Source organism: Anomaloglossus baeobatrachus, chromosome 9 (genome assembly GCF_048569485.1).
Source record: "Anomaloglossus baeobatrachus isolate aAnoBae1 chromosome 9, aAnoBae1.hap1, whole genome shotgun sequence".
Classification (NCBI taxonomy): Eukaryota; Metazoa; Chordata; class Amphibia; order Anura; family Aromobatidae; genus Anomaloglossus; species Anomaloglossus baeobatrachus.
The window spans coordinates 84,445,933-84,469,070 of record NC_134361.1 but is presented as its reverse complement, the minus strand read 5'-3'; the positions used below and the strand labels follow the sequence as shown (position 1 = coordinate 84,469,070).

General features: G+C 43.2%; 1 protein-coding gene across 1 annotated transcript in view; it reads right to left on the bottom strand.

Annotated features, from left to right (window-relative positions):
* LOC142251236 (short transient receptor potential channel 5-like) overlaps positions 1–23,138 on the bottom strand; it is a 576,680-nt gene that overhangs the window by 263,932 nt on the left and 289,610 nt on the right. The gene's annotated exons all lie outside the window — the stretch shown is intronic.

Sequence of the window (23,138 nt, the reverse complement as noted above, 5' to 3'; positions counted from 1 at the left end):
ATCTGTATATTATTCACAGACTGAGACTAACACTCCCATTTCTATGTTTTTCAGTGCTGAAATAGTACAGCACAATAGGGTTGAGGCCTTTTTATCCCCTATCTGACACGATGAGCTGTGTGCTTTTAACTCATATCCGTAAGCTTTAAAATCCTAAATTTGCCTCTGCTTTCCCTGCTCTCATTTTTTATTGTCTTTGTTGTAGTCCGTCCTGGACTGACTGTAAGGGGTACTTTGCACGTTGCAACATCGCTAGCATCGGCTAGCGATGCCGAGCGCAATAGTACCCGCCCCCGTCGCACATGTGATATTTTGTGATAGCTGGCGTAGTGAACATTATCGCTACAGCAGCTTCAAACGCACTTACCTGCCCTGTGACGTTGCTCTGGCCGGCGACCCGCCTTCTTCCTAAGGGGGCGGGTCTTGCGGCGTCACAGTGACTTCACACGGCAGGCAGCCAATAGAAGCGGAGGGGCAGAGATAAGTGGGACGTAAACATCCTGCCCACCTCCTTCCTTCCGCATAGCCGGTGGAGGCAGGTAAGGAGATGTTCCTCGCTCCTGCGGTGTCACACACAGTGATGTGTGCTGCCGCAGGAATGAGGAACAACATCGTATCTCCTATTGGTGCGACATTATGAAAATGATCGACGCTACACAGATCACCGATTTTCGACGCTTTTGCAATCGTTTATCGGCGCATCTAGGCTTTACGCGTTGTGACGTCGTTACCGGCGCCGGATGTGCGTCACTTTCGATTTGACCCCGACGATATCGCAGTAGGGATGTCGCAGCGTGCAAAGTACCCCTTAGACCACATCATGTAATGGCTACAAAGCATAATGGGGAAGCCTACATGGCCGTGCCTGACATCTTGAGCTTGCTCTCAGGTGCATGCAATGCTCAGAATTTTTACTTTTTTTTTCTCCACATTTTTTTCTCAATTAAGATTGCTACTTATTTGATGTGAAATCTAATTTAAACGCTTGCGATCCCATACTCACTTCAGAAGTATAATTATTTCTTATAAAGTTAGTAGGGATTTGCTAGATCTTTTCCCAAAGGCTATTGGATGGCATACATTTACGTGCCCGATTACAGCTGTTTTCATAGCATTGGTTTATACAGCATGTGGTCCCTACTCATTCTTGTGAAAGCATCGTGGAAGTACTTTCAGGTGTCTCAAGAATAGCCCAGCAACGCATGAATGACTATAATTTGGTGAATATTTTGTGTTGTGTATCTTAGATAAATAACAGAAAAATAAAATAAATATCAATATAATAAATAAAATAACAGTTTGAATATACAGATATTTTTGCACAATCACCTACAGTATATATTGCTGAACACATAGTATATCTCAACATACAGTATTATTGCCTGATGTGCTAGATACAAGAGAAAGAATGAATATGTAATAATAAATGCTCACCACTTTATGCTCTTTAGTAGAATAAGATGGGTGTATTAAAGAATTGATGACAAATCTTTGACCCACCTTGTACAATATCTGCACCATAATAATAATTGCTATATTGCATAGAATGCCTCTATCAGGCCGGTGAGTGACCGTGTCTTTTCAGTAATGTAGTGATCCTTTTTCCTATTATTTATGAGTATACCAAAGAATCTCCAAATAGACATATTTAAACTCTTGATTTGCAGCTAAATATGGAATAATATTGTTTGACCCTTGTAAGGCCCCCTTCACACGTCAGTGATTCCGGTATGTATGATGCCATTTTTATACATACCGGAATCACGGACATATGCAGACCCATTAAAATCAGTGGGCTTCCGCACACATCAGTGTTTAGCCAAGGACCGTGTGTACATGTGAAGCACATGCGTGTCCATGTGTTCTGCATGGAGACAAGTCAGTTTTTCTCCAGCAGGGCTGATGTCACACAGACCACGCAGTGTTGTGATCCATGTGACACGTACCAGAGAAAACACATCTCTTTGAAATAATATGATTTTCTATACTCACCTGTCTTCAGTGCTGCTGTCACTCATTATGCTCCTTGCATATTCACTGCATCGGGGACACAGAAGCAAGTGTGACCACAGCGCTGGAGACATCAGCACCACGGACAGTAGCGCTGGGGACAAGTGAGTAAAAAGTTCCCGATATCTGTGTGCTATTACGGATAGCACACGGAGAACACACATGTGCCAAAATCACGGCACATAGATGGCCAGACGCACTTTCAACAAAATGTGTGTTTTCCGCAAATACGAGAAAGAGGCCTAAGTAATATATTTCTGGCCATGTAGTGACCTGAGACTTAGGGGTACTTTGCACGCTACGATATCGCAGGTGCGATGTCGGTGGGGTCAAACCGAAAGTGACGCACATCCGGCGTCGCTGTCGATATCGTAGTGTGCAAATCCTTTATGATACGATTAACGAGCGCAAAAGCGTCGTTATCGTATCATCGGTGTAGTGTCCAACATTTTCATAATGCCGCTGCAGTGACGGTACGATGTTGTTCCTCGTTCCCCTGCGGCAGCACACATCGCTGTGTGTGAAGCCGCAGGAGCGAGGAACATCAGCTTACCTGCGTCACCGCAGCTCACGCCGGCTATGTGGAAGGAAGGAGGTGGGCGGGATGTTTACGTCCCGCTCATCTCCGCCCCTCCGCTTCTATTGGCCGCCTGCTGTGTGATGTCACTCTGACGCCGCACGACCCGCCCCCTTAGTAAGGAGGTGGTTCGCCGGCCAGAGCGACGTTGCAGGGCAGGTAAGTGTATGTGAAGCAGCCGTAGCGATAATGTTCGCTACGGCAGTGATCACAAGATATCGCAGCTGCGACGGTAGCGGGGACTATCGCACGCCGCATCTCAAGCATCAGCTTGCGATGTCGTAGTGTGCAAAGTACCCCTTAATCCATATTCTATGAACTGCATCTCCGGGCATAACCAAATCAACATCTTTCTCAGAACTTTCATTGAAAAACAACTCATCTAGGAGAAAATTAATCACAAAATTAGATGGAGCAAAAGAGCTTGACATTATAGTGATGGGAAAAGTCGACTCACAATAGTATAATAAAGGATCCAATAAATTCATGGACCCAATCGTCACTATTACTTTTATTAGTGATTTGAAAAAAAAGATCATGTAATTAAGCAGGGATTCCTTCATGTACAGACTATAGGGTGGTTTACACGCTGCGACATCGCTACCGATATATATCGTCGGGGTCACGTCGTTAGTGATGCACATCCGGCGCTGGTAGCAACATCACAGCATGTGACACCAAGGAGCGATGATCTACGATCACAAAATCGTTCAAAAACGGTGATCGTTGACACGTCTCTCCTTTCCTTAATATCGCTGCTGCCACAAGTACGATGTTGTTTGTCGCTCCTGCAGCTCCACACATGGCTGTGTGTGACACCGCAGGAATGAGGAACATCTCCTTACCTGCGTCCACCGGCAATGCGGAAGGAAGTAGGTGGGCGGGATGTTATGTCCCGCTCATCTCCGCCCTTCCGCTTCTTTTGGGCGGCCACTTAGTGACGCCGCAGTGACGTCGCTATGACGCCGAACGCACCTCTCCCTTCAAGGAGGGATTGTTCGGCGGTCACAGCAATGTCGCTGACAAGGTATGTGCGTGTGACGCTGCCGTAGCGATAATGTTTGCTACGGCAGCGATCACAAAATGTCGCACGTACGACGGGGGCAGGTGCTATCGTGCACGACATCGCTAGCAATCACTAGCGATGTCGCAGCGTGTAAAGCACTTTTAAAGCACTGTTCTTCAACTCCAGACCTCCAAGAGATCAGCGTCCAGGATTTCCTTAGTATTACACAATTGACGAATTTGATACATTCTACGTCAATATAATTATCTGTAGTCATGACATATACTGATTTTGGTGAGTAAAGGACAACCAACTCACTTAAAAACCAACTCAGAAAGTCAAAAGTAATAGATTTTTATTAGGTACAGTTAGGTCCAGAAATATTTGGACAGTGACACAATTTTCGCGAGTTGGGCTCTGCATGCCACCACATTGGATTTGAAATGAAACCTCTACAACAGAATTCAAGTGCAGATTGTAACGTTTAATTTGAAGGTTTGAACAAAAACATCTGATAGAAATTGTAGGAATTGTACACATTTCTTTACAAACACTCCACATTTTAGGAGGTCAAAAGTAATTGGACAAATAAACCAAACCCAAACAAAATATTTTTATTTTCAATATTTTGTTGCAAATCCTTTGGAGGCAATCACTGCCTTAAGTCTGGAACCCATGGACATCACCAAACGCTGGGTTTCCTCCTTCTTAATGCTTTGCCAGGCCTTTACAGCCGCAGCCTTCAGGTCTTGCTTGTTTGTGGGTCTTTCCGTCTTAAGTCTGGATTTGAGCAAGTGAAATGCATGCTCAATTGGGTTAAGATCTGGTGATTGACTTGGCCATTGCAGAATGTTCCACTTTTTTGCACTCATGAACTCCTGGGTAGCTTTGGCTGTATGCTTGGGGTCATTGTCCATCTGTACTATGAAGCGCCGTCCGATCAACTTTGCGGCATTTGGCTGAATCTGGGCTGAAAGTATATCCCGGTACACTTCAGAATTCATCCGGCTACTCTTGTCTGCTGTTATGTCATCAATAAACACAAGTGACCCAGTGCCATTGAAAGCCATGCATGCCCATGCCATCACGTTGCCTCCACCATGTTTTACAGAGGATGTGGTGTGCCTTGGATCATGTGCCGTTCCCTTTCTTCTCCAAACATTTTTCTTCCCATCATTCTGGTACAGGTTGATCTTTGTCTCATCTGTCCATAGAATACTTTTCCAGAACTGAGCTGCCTTCATGAGGTGTTTTTCAGCAAATTTAACTCTGGCCTGTCTATTTTTGGAATTGATGAATGGTTTGCATCTAGATGTGAACCCTTTGTATTTACTTTCATGGAGTCTTCTCTTTACTGTTGACTTAGAGACAGATACACCTACTTCACTGAGAGTGTTCTGGACTTCAGTTGATGTTGTGAACGGGTTCTTCTTCACCAAAGAAAGTATGCGGCGATCATCCACCACTGTTGTCATCCGTGGACGTCCAGGCCTTTTTGAGTTCCCAAGCTCACCAGTCAATTCCTTTTTTCTCAGAATGTACCCGACTGTTGATTTTGCTACTCCAAGTATGTCTGCTATCTCTCTGATGGATTTTTTCTTTTTTTTCAGCCTCAGGATGTTCTGCTTCACCTCAATTGAGAGTTCCTTAGACCGCATGTTGTCTGGTCACAGCAACAGCTTCCAAATGCAAAACCACACACCTGTAATCAACCCCAGACCTTTTAACTACTTCATTGATTACAGGTTAACGAGGGAGACGCCTTCAGAGTTAATTGCTGCCCTTAGAGTCCCTTGTCCAATTACTTTTGGTCCCTTGAAAAAGAGGAGGCTATGCATTACAGAGCTATGATTCCTAAACCCTTTCTCCGATTTGGATGTGAAAACTCTCATATTGCAGCTGGGAGTGTGCACTTTCAGCCCATATTATATATATAATTGTATTTCTGAACATGTTTTTGTAAACAGCTAAAATAACAAAACTTGTGTCACTGTCCAAATATTTCTGGCCCTGACTGTATATAAAGACAGATAACGTGAAATAACATAAATGACACACAAGATGGCGCTCCTCTGCAGGCAGAAAAACAAACAGTTCAAACAGGTCAAAGAATAGATGTGTAACAAACAGGAAAAGCAATTATGTAAAAGTGGCCAAAAAATAGTTCAAAATTGCTATGGAAAACCAGTATATATAGAAATAAGTCCACTCAAAAGTTCAAATAATATATAGACAGTGCATTAAAATAAATGAATCAAAACAGTGGACAGACCTGCAGACATGATTCCCTACGCGCGTTTCAGCACAGGGCTTTCATCAGGGGGCGTGAAGTTAGTTGTACATTTTTATGAGTGAACTGCAGGGCATCAGTGGAAAATTTTAGGGGTTGTCCACTAGTAAGACAACCCTTTCTCATTCCCCATGTTTCCCCCAATTAAAATTAAAAAAATGTATACTTATCTCTGATGCCGGGGCCATTCTAGTGTTGTTGGCGATTGTTCTCCTTGGCTCAAGTACAATTGTTATTTCCTAGGAGCCCCAAGCCCAATCAGCACCGACTTCACTATCTCTGCTTTCAGATGTATGAGTAATCTCCAGGAAGTGAGTGGCAGCCGCAGATGTCACTTCCTCTTGATTACCGATATGTCCAAAGGCAGGGACAGTGAAGCCGCCACTGATTAGGCTCAAGTGACATAACAACCTCACGTAAGCCCCAGGAGAGCGTGTTGTCCAAGTGGTGGACAACCCCTTTAAGGAACCTCTATATTTTGGTTTGTGGCTGTGTATATTACGTGAACACTATGCAAATCACAAGAAGTGCTAATGCATCATATATTTTATCAGTTGTGTGCAAGGTTTCAGCGTAAAATTAAAATTTCCAAAGCCTTATAGGATATTAGAAAAACACAGCCCGGGCAACTGATTCCACTAAGAACAGAATATACAAGAACTGCTGCTGATGCAGTTTCTATATATAATCTTTTACTTGGGCTCCAGGGAAGTTCACTTTAATGAATCTTGTTACCTGTTTACAAATTTGTTCCTCATCCTTAGTCATTGGCAATTACTATGCCAGGTCAGACACATACGGTTTTGGCAACGGTTAATTTCTACAGTACAACAATATTTTTTTGGCAGTAATCTGTCATTTCCTCACAAAAATATTTTGTCAGTAGAATGTAAAATGACCTCTCCAAGTCACAGAAATTAGGGAAGATGGGATTGCCATGACAACCAACAATCATAGTAAACTAGAAATGAAAATGCAGGGCAGTCTGAGCAAAGAAATAACAGAAGAAAATATTGTTGAAGCGCGCGCTGTTTGGCTCTGCTTCCCGGACTGAATAATTGTTTCTTTAAACTTGCTTAAGCTTTTTTAATAATGTTGGCCGCTGATAAAACTGACTTCATGAATAACAGAACATCCCGTTACTCACCATGTTAGAATACTGTCTCTCATAGAATATTATTTTGTTTTCTAGGGAAAAAAATCCTGGATGTACATTATTTTGGGTGACGAGGTAGAAGTGATATCTAGCACTTGGTGCCTTGGATGGCCCAAAATCCCTTCTACCACATATCTGTCATGATGACTATAGGATAGCGGGGCCCTCTGCTATCCCTAACCTCTGGAATACTCCTGAAGGTGGAGATGCCCGAGTCTCCTTCTTGGCCCTGATCCTGACCAATCCTGATCTGATTCACCCTCCCACTTCCTACGCGGTGCATGGGACAGGAATTTGATGGAACGCACAGATAAAGACAGACAAGGGAAAACCAAAACTCTGTCACACTGCACACACACAAAGATTAAGACAATAAGAGTTTCAGTAGGAAAAACAAGAAGAGGAATGAAGCTACAAAAACACCAGAGGTAAACTTCAAAAACCGCAGCAAGCAAAAACCACAACTTTTACCAGAAAGTCTTCTACACCACACCAAACAGACCAACAAAAACAAACTGTAGAAGGCATAGGTGGAAGGATTCAACCAGCATAAATAGGAGGGGAGCAGATGTGAAAGGCCTCCCCACAACATGTGATCAAAGGCGCAAGTAGACCAGCATAGATTAACACTTCCTAGCCTGCCTATAAATCAGAACACAGCCGGTCAACACCTGAGTCTCCCTGTGTTTATCCCAGACACCAGATAAACTATCTGGCAGAGTGTTAGAATCTGCAATCTGAACAGAACCCGATGTCACCATGACAGTCAGCGAAGTTTGTGCAAATCTTGTGTGACAATATCAACACCATGGTATTATAAATCACACATGTACATGATTCGACGTGTTACAAATTTTGCATTGGGGTCCTGGAGCTTCAATTTACAGTCCATCTCTGTCTGAAAGATCAAAGCATAGAGGACAAAGAAGAAGCTATCCTATATTGTTATATGATAAATATAAAAGAGATGGCCTGGATTGACAACACTCAGTGGCATATCATAAAGGAGCTACAGGGTGCCTCTGGAACCAAATTCTAAGGCAGTGCAAAATTTTGAGCTCCTTTCTCTTTCCTCAATGTCAATTGGTCTAGTCGCAAACATCGATTCTTTTTGGAGCAACCTGGTTGAGGCTGAGCAAGCATTGATTGATTTATAATTTTTGGTCTCTCCCCTCACTTTTTTTGTGAGAGCAGAGACCGAGACCTATTGGAAGACTTGTCTGAAATGTATTAGTTTTTCCAATCCTAACTAGGGCTAGAGTTAGGTCTTGCGATGGGGTTAGAGCTATGCAATAAAATAGTTATATAAATGTGACGCCCTGGCGCTGCCAGGTGGTCACACACAAAGTAGACCCCAACACAACATTTTCCCTTATAGGGTTACATTGAGCCGACAAAACCCTAGTCACCCCAACAGGGTAGGAAAGGCACACTAGTGGGCGGGACCAGGCGGAAGGAAAACGCCCACCTAGGGGTCTGGAGAACCCGGGGCGGGAAAAGAAGAGTTCGGAGTCAGTAGTGAGTGAGAGCAGAGTGCGGATTGCAGGAGAGGAGAGGAGAAAGTGAAGTTCAAGTGGAAGCCAGTGAGGAAAGGCGTCGGGGTTGGAGCCCTGGCGTGCTGGTTAGGTGGCAGACGGTGGTCCGTGTCTGACAGAAGACGGCTGCCGGAGATCCGAGGTGGACCGGGACAGGGTAGGAGCCCGCCGGTACCGACACCGGAGAACCGACCCGGAAACCGTGCACAGAGGGGGTATCTGGACCCTGAAGCAATGACCGGAACCACCGGCTTTGTTAATTCAGCAGTTGAGGGCAGGATTATAGGTCCTGTCCCACCCAAAGTCCCAAAAGAGCAGACCAGCAGCCCACCGCTGGGGATAGAGCATTCACCAGGGCCCCTTTAGATCCCAAGGGTCAGCATCTGCAGGCAAGGCTCCCAACCGCAGTTCTGGGAGCTGACTCCCGTGTTCCACACCGGGAAGTCCAAAGAGAACTAAACCGTGCAGAGGAAAGTGACACAGACCATCACCCCGGGTGAGGGACCAGAATACACCCCGGCCGCGGCGGCCGGCCACTGGCACCTTGGTTTACCGCTGGACTTGTGTGATTTCTTTGACTGTGAGTACACTAACATCCCCTGGTCCAACCGGGCACGCCGGCCCCTGCAGCCACCATCCTCATCACTGTGACACTGGGCCCCGGAGCATCCACCCCTACCCACGGAGGGTTAAAAACAACTAGCTGCCATTACAACGTCCCTGAGTGCTCCCTAATAGCAACGGTGGTACCTCATCTTACCACACGCCGTGGGTGGCGTCCTAGACTATATAGAAAGTCCCACATACAACCAATCCCCCTTTTTATTTGAAGTGTCCGCGAGACCCCCCGGGTCCGGAGAACCCTCGAGCCACACTGCGAATCCATATCCGAGCAGCCCGGCTGCTACCAACGTGGGGGCGGAACATAAAAAACACAAACATTTATTTAAAAAAAAAAATATAGAAAGTTAAAAAACACAACAAAAAAACATAATTTATAACTTTTTTTAATTTTATATTGGATGTCAATAAAGAGCAGAAAAACTAGAGGACCAAAAGTCAAAGTTTAATAACATCAGTATTTTCTACATGTGCTTTGGACATAAGAGATTGGATTGTGGCCTCTCCACTCTTCCTCCAGACTCTGGACCTTGATTTCAAAATGAAATGCAAAATTTATTTTCATCTGCAAACAACACCTTGGACCACTGAGCAACAGTCCAGTTCAGTTTCAGTCCAGTCTTGGCCCAGGTAAGATGCTTCTGGCGTTGTCTAATGGTCATGAGTGGCTTGACACAAGGAATGCAACAGTTGTAGCCCATGTCCTGGATACGTCTGTGTGTGGTGGCTCTTGAAGCACTGACTCCAACAGCAATCCACTTCTTGTGAATCTTCCCCAAATTTTTGAATGGCCTTTTCTTAACAATCCAATCAAGACTGCTGTTATCCTGGTTGCTTGTGCACCTTTATCTGCCACACGCTCAACTTTGCATAAATATGCTTGGATACAGCACTCTGAACAGCCAGCTTCTTTAGCAATGACCTTTTGTGGCTTAGGGGATGTGCGCATGTGTGCGTATTGCATGCAGTTACGCTGTGTTATGCACCGCAGCGTAACTGCATGCGTCCTGCGTCCCCTGCACAATCTATGGAGATTGTGCAGGAGCCGTGCGCACGTGGCATATTAGAACGCAGCGATTCGGCTGCTGCCCGAATCGCTGCGTTCTAAGAAGTGACATGTCACTTCTTCCGTGCGCTTTGCATGCTGTCTATAGGGAGAGGCAGCATGCAGAGCGCACGTTCTCTGCCGGCACCATGCGCTTCAGAACGCAGCTTTTCAGCTGCGCTCTGAAGCGCACCTTTTAGCTGCGGTGCAGAGCGCACACGTGCGCACATAGCCTTACCCTCCTTGTGAAGTGTGTCATTGACTGCCTTCTGGACATCTGTCAAGTCAGCAGTCATCCCCATGATTGTGTAGCCTACTGAGCCAGACTAAGGCTAGGGCCCCACTTTGCGTTTCCACCTGCGTTTTAGGGGCTTTTTAGGTCCGTTTTGAGAAGCACCTTTTTCATGCCAAAAGGCATGCGTTTTGATTTACGAGCAAAGTCTATGGAAAAAGTGGATTTCCTGACCCCACTTTGCGTTTCTAAACGCTGCGTTTAATTTGCATATTTTGTGGCAAAAAACATGCGTTCAAAGAAGCAACATGTCAATTGTTTTTGCCATTTTGGGTGCGTTTTGCTAACATTGAAGTCAATGAGAAATGGCAAAAACCAAGATTCCTGCAAATTCCTGCGTTTTACCTGCTTTTTATGTGCAGAAAACATGCGTTTTTGACTACTAAAACGCATGCTTTTTGGACATCAAAATAATGATTTCATATGTCCCTTTACACACACATAGTCCAACAATTAAAAATAAGAAATTTATTAAATTATTGCTATTTTTCCATTAAATATCATATTACCGCTATAATTTCATTAAAATAATTTATTTCCATTATTTTTCAAAAAAATATAGATTTTTTTTCCCATTTTTTCATTGAGTTTGACTATTTAAACTTTATCAGTGTCTAGATGTTCAAAACGCATCTATCAAAACGCAGGTGGAAAAGCAGGTAAAAAGCGCTGAAAACGCATCTAAAACGCGGTAAATACGCATGCGTTTTCAGCGCTAAATTTCTGAAAAAGGCAACTTTGGTCAAATCAATTAAGGCTAAAACGTGCGTTCTGAACCGCAAGTAGGTGAACGCAAAGTGGGGCCCTAGCCTAAGGGACCATTTTAAATGCTTAGGAAGCCTTTGCAGGTGTTTTGTGGTAATTATTCTAATTTTCTAAGATAATGACTTCTGAGTTTTCATTGGCTGTAAGCCATAATCATCAACATTATTAGAAATAAACACTTGAAATAGATTACTCTGTGTGTAATGACTATATAATATGCGTTTCCCTTTTTGTATTGAATTACTGAAATAAATTAACTTTTTGATGATATTCTAATTTATTGAGATGCACTTGTAAATTGAATTCCACCAGTTTGCATCAAGTGATGTCTGCTGTTCAGTACAGGTTGAAATAGATACGGTAATTAATGCTGATGTACTTGGCTCCTCTAAGCACAAATTTATATAGAAAGAGGGATTATCAGTTTAAAGCAATGATAAATCTGTATTTCTGGATTTATTCACCTTGATGTAAAACCAATCTTTATTTAAAAATAATAGCCATAAAAGAAATCCTAAAATATACCAGCCTGAATCATTACTACGCAGTTGACTTTGAAGTGAGCGGAGGGGGATAAATAGCTCTTTTATTATGTAAGGTTCCTCTGGTTCCTCTCTGCTGTGCTGGTTCCCTTCTTGAGCTCGAAATGGCGCTAGAGGTTGAACTGTTATGACAATATATTCTACAGCATTATACTAAATAAAAAAAGAAATGCTGTATAAATAGGCCAATATCCCTGGTACTTTTTCCAGTTTGAAGTCAGTCAAGTGTATCCAAATTAATCCCTCTGCTGATGGAGAATTCAGAGGCACATGAATATAAGGATGTTAAAACAGATGTTTTTTTTCTTGCAGCTGCTTAGAAACAATAAGAAGGTTCTACCTTAAGGCGGGCTTTGCACGTTGCGACATCGCAAACCGATGCTGCGATGTCGCACGCGATAGTCCCCGCCCCCGTCGTACATGCGATATCTTGTGATAGCTGGCGTAGCGAAAATTATCGCTACGCCAGCTTCACATGCACTCACCCGCCCTGCGACCGTCGCTCTGTCCAGCGACCCGCCTCCTTCCTAAGGGGGCGGGTCATGCGGCGTCATAGCGAGGTCACACGGCAGGCGGCCAATAGTGGCGGAGGGGCGGAAATGAAAAGGATGTAAACATCCCGCCCACCTCCTTCCTTCCGTAGAGCCGCCGGCGGCAGGTAAGGTGATGTTCCTCGCTCCTGCGGCGTAACACACAGCGATGTGTGCTGCCGCAGGAACGAGGAACTACATCGTACCTGTCGCAGCAGCGTAATTATGGAAAAGTCGGAACCTGCACTGATGATATGATAACGACGCTTTTGCGCTCGTTAATCGTATCATCTAGGATTTACACACTACGATGTCGAAAGTGACGCCGGCTGTGCGTCACTTTTGATTTGACCCCACCGACATCGCACGTGCGATGTTGCAACGTGCAAAGCTGCCCTAAGACTTCAGTTAGGCTGCAATCAAATAAAGACATGCGGATCTCCAGCAGGATGCCTGGTTTATTTTAATTCTGTCTATTCTTTCCAAAATTAAAGGGAGTTAAGAGGGAGTTTCTGCAGACTTAAATAATAATTTGGTAATGAACACAAGGGAACTACTGTTTCATAAAGGTTGATATTTAGAAACAGTGCACAGTAATTTTATTTTTTGGACAAGTGAGAATTTCAAAACTATGTCAATATATACAGTGTTGGAAAAAAAGTATTTAGTCGGCCACCAATTGTGCAAGTTCTCCCTCTTAAAAAGATGAGAGAGGCCTGTAATTAACATCATAGGTAGACCAGAACTGTGAGAGACAAAATTAGAAAACAAATAAAAAAATCAACTTGTCTGATTTGGCAAAATGTTTTTGTTTGTTTTTTTTTTAATTATGGTGGAAAATAAGTATTTAGTCATCTAAAAACATGCAAGATTTCTGTCACCTCACAGAACTGTAATTTCTTCTATAAGAAGCTCCTCTGTCCTCCACTCATTACCTGTAGTAATTGCACCTGTTTGTACTTGTTATCAGTATAAAAGACACCTGTCCACAACCTTAAACTCCAAACTCCAAAGAGTGAAGACCAAAGAGCTGTCAAAAGACAACAGAAACAAAATTGTAGCCCTACACCAGGCTGGGAAGACTGAATCTGCAATAGGCAAGCAGCTTGGTGTGATGAAATTAACTGTGGGACCAATAATAAGAAAATGGAAGACATACAAGACCACTGATAATCTCCCTCGATCTGGGGCTCCACGCAAGATCTCACCCCGTGGGGTCAAAATGATCACAAGAACGGTGAGCAAAAATCCCAGAACCACACGGGGGGACCTAGTAATGACTTGCATAGAGCTGGGGCCACCGTAACAAAGGCTACTATCAGTAACACACTAAGCCACCAGGGACTCAGATCCTGCAGTGCCAGATGTGTTCCCCTGCTTAAGCCAGTACATGTTGGTTCTATCTGAAGTTTGCTAGAGAGCATTTGCATTATCCAGAAGAGTATTGGGAGAATGTCATATGGTCTGATGAACCAAAGTAGTACAGTTTAGTAGAAACAAAACCAGTCATGTTTGGAGGAGACAGAATGCTGAGCTGCATCCAAAGAACACCATACCTATTGTGAAGCATGTGGGTGGCAACATCAGGCTTTGAGGCTGTTTCTCTGAAAATGGAGCAGGACGACTGACCCGTGTACATGAAAGAATGAATGGGGCCATGTATCAAGAGATGTTGAAAGCAAACCTCCTTCCATCAGCAAGGGCATTGAAGATGAAACATGGCTGGGTCTTTCAGCATGATAATGATCTCAAGCTCACTGCTAGGGCAAAAAAAGAATGGCTTCATAAGAAGTATATGAAGGTCCTGGAGTGGCCTAGCCAGTCTCCAGATCTCAACCCCATTGAAAACCTTTGGAGGGAGTTGAAATTTCATGTTGCCCAGCGACAGGCCGAAAACATCACTGCTGTAGAGGAGATCTGCATGGAGGAATGGGCCAACATACCTCAAACAATATGTGCCAAACTTGTGAAGACTTACAGAAAACATTTGATCTCTGTCATTGCCAACAAAGGATATACAACAAAATATTGAGATTAACTTTTGTTAATAACCAAATACTTATTTTCCACCATAATTTGTAAAAAAAAAAAAATCTTGCCAAATCACAGAAAGTGATTTTCTGGATTTGTTTTCTCAGTTTGTGTCTCATAGTTGTGGTCTACCTATAATATCAATTACAGACCTCTCTCATCTTCTTAAGTGGGAGAACTTGCACAATTGGTGGCTGACTAAATACTTTTTTTCCCCACTGCATGTTAAGAAAGTAACTAAACTTTTTTTTCATTTAATTATTGATCATACATTGCAAAGTTATGGATTTTTGTAATAGACTCTACTACCTTATCTAGCTTACTTTCCTCTCAAGCTCCATTCTGAAAGAGCTGTTTCAATTGCCTTGTTCATGCACTTAGAGTCGCTGTTTTGAACTGTAGGTTTAGTAAAATATCCATATTCAAATATAACTTCTCTGCTCTCCTTTCCCATGCTCAGACTCTATTTACAACATTCTCCCTGAGGGGAGGAGCAGAGAAGCTCATATTTGAGTATAAATATACTAATGAGCAAAAGGGTAACAAATGTTTTGAACTTTTGACTTTCAGTCTCCATATCTCACCATTCACTGCATCTTTGAACTTGAGACTACCTTCATTTTATAGACAATTAATTGGCTATCTCATACATAAATTTGACTTGCAACTATTAGGCGTATAATTAGTTATGCAGATTCCTGTCATGTTGCTGCATTTTTACTGTTTTGCTCCTCGTGGTTGAATTTTTTTTTCTTCCTGTATGCTGCAAATTACAACTAGTGATGAGCAAGCACTAAAATGCTCGAGTGCTCATTACTCGAATTGAGCAAATTGAACACTCAGATGGGCCTGACTCGACTAATAAGTATAATGGCAGACAATGGGAAACACAAGAATTTTTCCGACAGACCCTTCCAGGGTAGTTGAAATGGATGACAACAGTACTCAAATGAAATGGCAACAGCATAAGAAGATGCCTGCATGCATCTCTGACTTCCAGATGGCTGCTTGGAACAATGTTGTCACTTTCATGGCGTGACAATAAAACCTACAAACCCAAAGCTAAAATAGGTTTTAGAGGAAAATATTTTAGGACACATTATTTCCTGTACAATTACATGAATATAAGGAAAATTAAAAAGAGGAAGAAAAAACTCCTCACCCTTGGATTAGGAGCTTTCCGGGTGTGGGTTCTATGGGGAACAGTATAACGTCTACTCCCTCCCCTCTGCACTGCTGTCATCGCTTTGGTTGGGTCAGGTTGGGTCAGTGACTTCATCGTGCACAACCACACCTTCTACTATTGCACTTTTGTCCTCTTCCTGACTTGTTGACCTAACAACATGACTTGTTGGCAATTGTGACTTATAATTGTCCACCCCTTGAGTAATTAATTGCCGTTCCCCACCATTGTTTTCTTTGGACCATGGCTGCTCAAATATTTGGGCATTATTGCACACAATGTTTCTATGTCCCTCTTCAAACATGCATTGTGAGAGGTCAGAATCAATACATGTACATGTAGAGAGCTCCTCGGAGTGTCCCAATGTGGAATCACAATTGTCTCCTGGGACTCGCAATGGTGGGAGGAAAGAAGATCAGGGTGACGATTATGTGGTCTAAACTTCTTGGCTACTGAGACTAGACCAGGTGGAAGACAAGGTGGTGCTAGGAAACAGACTGGAAGCATTAGCTGCCTTCCAACTGACCACTTATTCGCACTGTTCTGGCTTCAATAGTCTTGTCCCGCATGTGTTGCAACTAGGACTGGTTTTAAAGGATAAGTGTGTTTGTTGTGCTCCCACAGCAGACACAGTTTCACCTGGCCACGACCTCGGCCTTTGCGTGCACCATCAGCAACATGTCCCCTTTCCCTTCCCTTACTGCACACCTTGCGCATATTAAATTAGGTATGCAGCTAAGAGCGGTATGTATAGTGACTAGAATAAACTATATGTAGGACTGAAAAGGACTATTGATGTTACGTTGCAGCAGCAAGGACTGTAAGGCAATAATCACTGCCTATATGCCTTTAGTACAAAACGAATACACTATCCCTTCTCTTGCAACTCTCCCTACAGAAAATGGAGCTAAGAGCAGTATTAATAGGGACTAGAATAGCATAGTTACACATGTTACTAAAGTCTGGAATGAAGGCCTGAAAAAAGGTGAAGACTCAACTTCAATATCGTCATAAGAAGTGCCGGCTTGAGTTTGCAAAAAAGTACAAAAAACTGGAAAGTAGAAGTTTGGAAACGGGTGTTTTGGAGCGATGAGACGAAAATCAGTAGACTAGGCTCAGATGGGTGCAAGTGTGTCGAAAAGAAACAAGGAAAAAAGGTGCTAACGGATTGAGAAACTGAAGGAACTGTCAAGTTCAGTGGAAGAAGCCTGATGATATGGGGTTGTTTCACAGCTAAAAGTGTTGGATACTTGACCAGGATCGATGGTGGTCTGAATTCTGAGCTATATGTGAGTATTCTACAAGACAAGTTACTTTATAGACTAGAGTACTATGGGTATGAAAAGGGCGACATAGTGTTCCTGCAGGACAATGACCTAAAGCATACATAGAGATTGGCGAAGAAATGGTTAAATGACAATCAAGTAGAGGTGCTGCACTGGCCCCCACAGTCCCCAGACCTTAACTGAATAGAACACTTATGGGTAGAGTAGAAGAAAAAACTGTATATATACTCAAGTGAGTCGACCAAAATGCACCAACATTAGGACCGTGTAGAAGAAACCCAGGATCAGATTTTGATCAAGACTCAGTTGAATCTCATTAAGGGCATGTCCAAAAGGATTCAGGCAGTGACAAAAGCCAAAGGTGGATTTACAAAATACTTGTAAATAAAAATAATAATAGTTCTAATTTTATATTTTTAGGAGCAAAACAGTAACAATGCAGTGACATGACAAGAATCTGCATAACTAATCATATACTAAACAGTTGCAAATCAGATTTACGTATGAGATAGCCAAGATGTTTGTCTATAAAATGAAGGTAGTCTCATGTTCAAAGCTGTAGTGAATGGTGAGTTATGGAGCCTGAAAGTTAAATGTGCAAAACATTGTTACCCTTTTGCTCATCAGTGTATATGCTAGACCTGCAGTTCAAAACATCTACTCTAAGTTAATGAACAAGGCAGTTGAAACAGATCTTTCAGAAAGATATTGAAAAGGAGCAAGATACAATAATGGAGTACACTATAAAGATTCATAATAACTTTTCAAAAACTGATCAATAAATGAAATGAGAAAAAAAAAGTTTACTTGCTGTGTAAAATTAGAGATAAGTGGAAAATTATCCTTTGTTCCTTGGAATGTACTGAATGTACTGATGCTACTATGGTCAACAGGATAATGTTTCCTGGAAACATTATGCAAAATACATTCAGAAGAATGAAAATGGTCTCTCTAGTACCACAGATAATGTAGGTGGATACTTTGTAGGCAAATGTCTAAAGGCTACTTTACACACTGCGATATCGGTCCCGATATCGCTAGTGTGGGTACCCGCCCCCATCTGTTGCGCGACACGGGCAAATCGCTGCCCGTGTCGCACAACATCGCGCAGACCCGTCACACATACATACCTGTCCGGCGACGTCGCTGTGACCGGCGAACCGCCTCCTTTCTAAGGGGGCGGTCCGTGCGGCGTCACAGCGACGTCACTGAAACGTCACTGAACCGCCGCCCAATAGCAGCGGAGGGGCGGAGATGAGCGGGACGTAACATCCCGCCCACCTCCTTCCTTATAGCAGCCGGGAGGCAGGTAAGGGGAGCTTCCTCGTTCCTGCGGCGTCACACGCAGCGATGTGTGCTGCCGCAGGAACGAGGAACAACCTCGTTACTGCTGCAGTAACGAGATTTGAGAATGGACCCCCGTGTCGCCGATTAGCGATTTTGCACGTTTTTGCAACGATGCAAAATCGCTTATCGGTGTCACACGCAACGGCATCGCTAATGCGGCCGGATGTGCGTCACGAATTCCGTGACCCCAACGACTCCGCATTAGCGATGTCGTAGCGTGTAAAGCCCGCTTTACTCTTCAAAAGGGCATCAACAGAAAAAAACAAAAAACTCAATTATCGACAGTACAATTTAAGGGTCTCATAAGTTTGGAATAGGGATCTGGTTGACAGCTGCCATGAACCCGAAGTCAATTTTTTAAAGCTGTTTAAAGGAATCCTTAGGCTGAGCACACATGGTGAGAAAACGGAGTGAGTGCAATGTGATAAAAAAAAAAAATCGCATTCCATCTGGACCCATGTTACTCTCTGGGGCCGTTCCCATGAGCGATTTTTTTCTCAGCCCTAATCGGACCAAGAAAATAATCGCAGCATGCTGCGGGTGGAATCCGATCTGTTTTCACTCGCATCCATATAAGTCTATGGGTGCAAGAGAAACATCGCATTGCACTCATATTACACTGGTGTAATGCGAGTGCAGTGCGGGAATTGCATCAGCTGACAATGGAGGAGATAGGGAGATTATTCCCTCTCTCTCCTCCACAGCGCCCGCCCTGTCCTTCGCGGCTGTGCTGCAACCGCAGCATCGCATTACAGTGGCATGGCACTCGCATAACACTTGGCTTACACTCCAGCAGAGCGGGAGCTGAGTGTCATGCGATTGACTCACATTAATGCCCGTGTGTCTCCAGCCTTAAAGGGTGGGTACATATAGGTGGTACTAAAACAGTTTTCTTACTCCTGGTGAGCCAATATCCATTCATGGAAGAGGCTGCTGTGTACAAAAATGAATGGAGATGGTAATGGTAACCCAATGTGTAAGGCGGCAAAAAGTTAAGTATATATTAAAGATTAATTCAATCAAAACAACACCCTACACATTTGGGTACAGAAAAAAATACAAAAAGCCCACTTAACATAGTGAAAACGCAATGCAGTGCATGAGGTATTAAAGAATCCCCATATGGAATCTGAATAGAATGGATATGCAATGCCAATCACAGATGGTATATGCAGATGGTATGTATAAGAACCTAAATAAAGTGCAATGCAACTTATGAAATATACATGCAAGGTAATAAACAGTTGGAGGTCAGAAAGATGTAAATGTCAGACATAAATGCAATGCAGCAAGTTTACGTGCACCAGTAAGTGGTGGCCTCACAGCAGGTATAGCTTATAGCAGGCAAAGAATTGTTCTTTCGGTGCACGAACAAGCTAAGAAGAAACAATTTTGAGAAAAAAAACAGAATAAAAGATTAAAAAGTGGTGTTCACTATGCATTTTGTATTTTTTATTGGGAAATTATCACGGGGTATGTAATAACTAAATAGTGACACCAATACTGGCCCTCAGACTGAGGTCCTTGCGCTGTCCCTTATCTCAAAGATACATTTGATGGTAGGGAGGTCTGAGCCCCCAGCATGACCCTGACTCCTGTCTGAGCCCTATTCTTACTCTCCCTCTGCCCCACCCTTGGGGCGGGCTGGCCCCACTGTAACAAATTCATCAAAATGACATGGACAGGGGGAAAAAAACCTAAACTCATACACACTGCACACAAAGACAAAGGAGAGGGAATAAAATATAAGTAAGGAAGTAAACGCACAATGGGGAAACTTCCACACCACTCAAACAGTAAGCTACTGCTCACCAGGAATAGGTTCGCCACAAAAAATGAAATCGCAGGAGCATAAGCTGAAGCTATTATTGGCAGTAACACACAGACTCCCCAGCCTTAAATAGGTAGGAGACAGCTGAATGGAAATTACCAACCTGAATCTTAAGGAGCTGCACACCACTCAACAGAAATTAATTCCTGCAGGACTGGAAAGCAGTGGAAAAGACTCAGCCGACACCCAGCTGAGGCTGAGCAACTAGTAGAGATCAGGTTGCCTGTTGCAATGTGAACAGAGTCTGACACTGGCACCCCGTGAGTGTGGACCTGAACTCAAATAGACTGAAAGACAATAGGAGCGCAGATACTGTCTTTTCTGGGGGATAATATGGTCTTGGAGTCTTGGTGGAAATGAGAGGTTCACCCGGGGTAGTTATTTAAGCCCAACTATTATACACGCATAGACACGGCTGCTGTAGCTCCCCTGTAGTAGATATCATAGAATCATAGAGTTGTAGAGTTGGAAGGGACCTCAAGGGCCATCGGGTCCAACCCCCCACGAGTGCAGGCTTTCTTAAATCATCCCAGCTATATGTTTATCCAGTTTTCGCTTGAAGATTTCCATTGATGGAGAGCTCACCACCTCCCGTGGTCGCCTGTTTCACTCCCTGGCTGCCCTCACTGTCAGAAAGTTTTTCCTAATGTCTAATCTGAATCTCCTTCCTTTTAGCTTCATCCCATTGCTTCTTGTATTTCCTTGTGCTAATGAGAATAGGGTGGTTCCCTCTGCACTGTGACTACCTGTCAGATATTTGTAGACCGCTATTAAGTCTCCTCTCAGCCTTCTCTTTTTCAAACTACATATCCCTAGTTCTTTTAGCCGTTATATATATTAGATATATAAGCTCAAGGAGGAGGGGCGAAAGTGTTCACAGAAATGCGCTGACAAAATTAAAATCACTACTTTACTACTTGGATCGGTTGAATTCCACACGGCAGCACGGCGTTGTCCCATCTTCTCCTTCAACTTATGTATTTTTTTATTGTCATTTTTTGGCACACGACAAGAAGAGGGTTAGACACAAGCACCTCCTGTCTTATGTACTGTCATGTGCTGTTGAAATGCAATAAAGAAAGACAAAACGCATGGGGAGCTCCACTTTGTGATTTTTTACTCTATGGTTATTTGGATTGCTATGATCCAGAGACATAGAGCAACATGAGAGTCTTTATTTCACACCTTCCCCAAAGCAACACCCAAGTTTTGCACCTTTGTATGAATTAGTCCTGGTTTGTTTCTCTTGCTTTTTTATATAAGGATTTCTGACAGTTTACTTCATCTTCTGGACTAAAATTGGCTTATAAAATGGTGATACTAGTAAATTTTTCAGATTGAATGCAGTATTTGTAGAATTCTATGTAAAATATCTCCTGACTGAACTGACATGTTGACATTCTGCACCAGTCTGGATCTGATTCCATGGGAATACAGTAATTGGGACCTGTCAACTGCTCTTTTTCTTTTTTTTTTTTTACTTTGTGACAAAAGAGAGAAAAATAAAAGGATGGAGATTTTTTTTGTCACATACCGGTATTTTACTGTGTTTCTGATCAAGCATAAGCACTTTAACTAGCTTACAGCTCATATAAGGGTCAGTGCTATAGATCGTCTTAATTAACTGATGCACTTTAAATACAACGGACAAAATGCCAGCTCCGTTACTGACTCCTGGCTTCTACAATAAAACCAGCGAAGACTGGGGCATCTTACTAAACTATTATCATCTCAAGACAGTTCTTGGAGGTCAGGGCAGGTTTTAGACAGTGATTTCCTGGGAAGATGTTTATAGTGGGACCCTAAATTCTTTCATATTGCACCGTAAACCTGAACCATTTAGGTTGAGTGCAGACAGGTAAAAAAGTGTGATCAGCAATATTTAGATCCTTCAGAGCTCGATTCCCGGCATCTTTACATAGGATTAGCAAGAATGATGGGCACAGAAAGATAACCAGTAGATCAATCTGTCCCCGTACAGTATCATATTATCGGCAGCACTTCTGAAATTTGCATTGGATGATGTGCTGCTGAGAACAATGATTTTTATTCCACCATAAACAATCCACTCATCCGATGAATGAGCAGCATTTTCTCGTTTGTTGGGCGATTACCGACCTGTTTATATCTATGACCTTTTGTCTGCGCAGTTGGATTTATAAATATGGATGCTACATACACACAGTATGTGACACAATCAATGTATGTCACACACATATGTATACACACACACATAGCACACTGTATACACCAAGCACACACATATGTATACACACAGGACATACACATTATTATTATTATTATTATTTATTTATAGAGCACCATTAATTCCATGCTGCTGTACATGAGAAGGGGTTACATACAAAATACATATACAAGTTACAGTAGACAGACTAGTACAGAGGGAAGAGGGCCCTGCCCTTGCAGGCTTACATTCTATAGGATTTTGGGGAGGAGACAGTAGGTGGGGTGTAGGTGGGGAGGCAGCTCCGCATGCTGGTGCCCAAAACATGACTCCTCCATCTTCTTGCTGACGTTGCAGCCTTGTTGGGACATGGTGGCCATCCACCAACCCTCCACTACTCCATCCATCTGGACCATCCAGAGTTGCCCGACACTCATCAGTAAATAAGACTGTTTGAAAATTAGTCTTCATATACTGTATATCTGGGCCCACTGTTTCTGCTTGTGAGCACTGGTTAGGGGTGGGCGAATAGTAGGTTTATGCACCACAGCAAGCCTTTGAAGGATCCTACACCTTGAGGTTCGATGGACTCCAGAGGCACTAGCAGCTTTAAAGGGAATATGTCACCTAGAATATGCGTTCTGACCTATCAGCAGACGCATGTGTGCCCTAATTACACCTCCCTACCCATCCTTGTGTTGTAAAATTGTATAATATGACAGTAATAAAAAATGTTTTATTACCTTCATATTTCCTATGTAAATAGCAGGGTATTTGGTCACAGGGGCGGCGCCTTGACCTATGGACGACTGCATACTGGGCGTGATGCCATGCAGTCACATGAGCGACGTCACCGTTGCTCATTCTACCCTGTGCGCATTGTGGCAGGCTTCTTTTTCGGGTGTT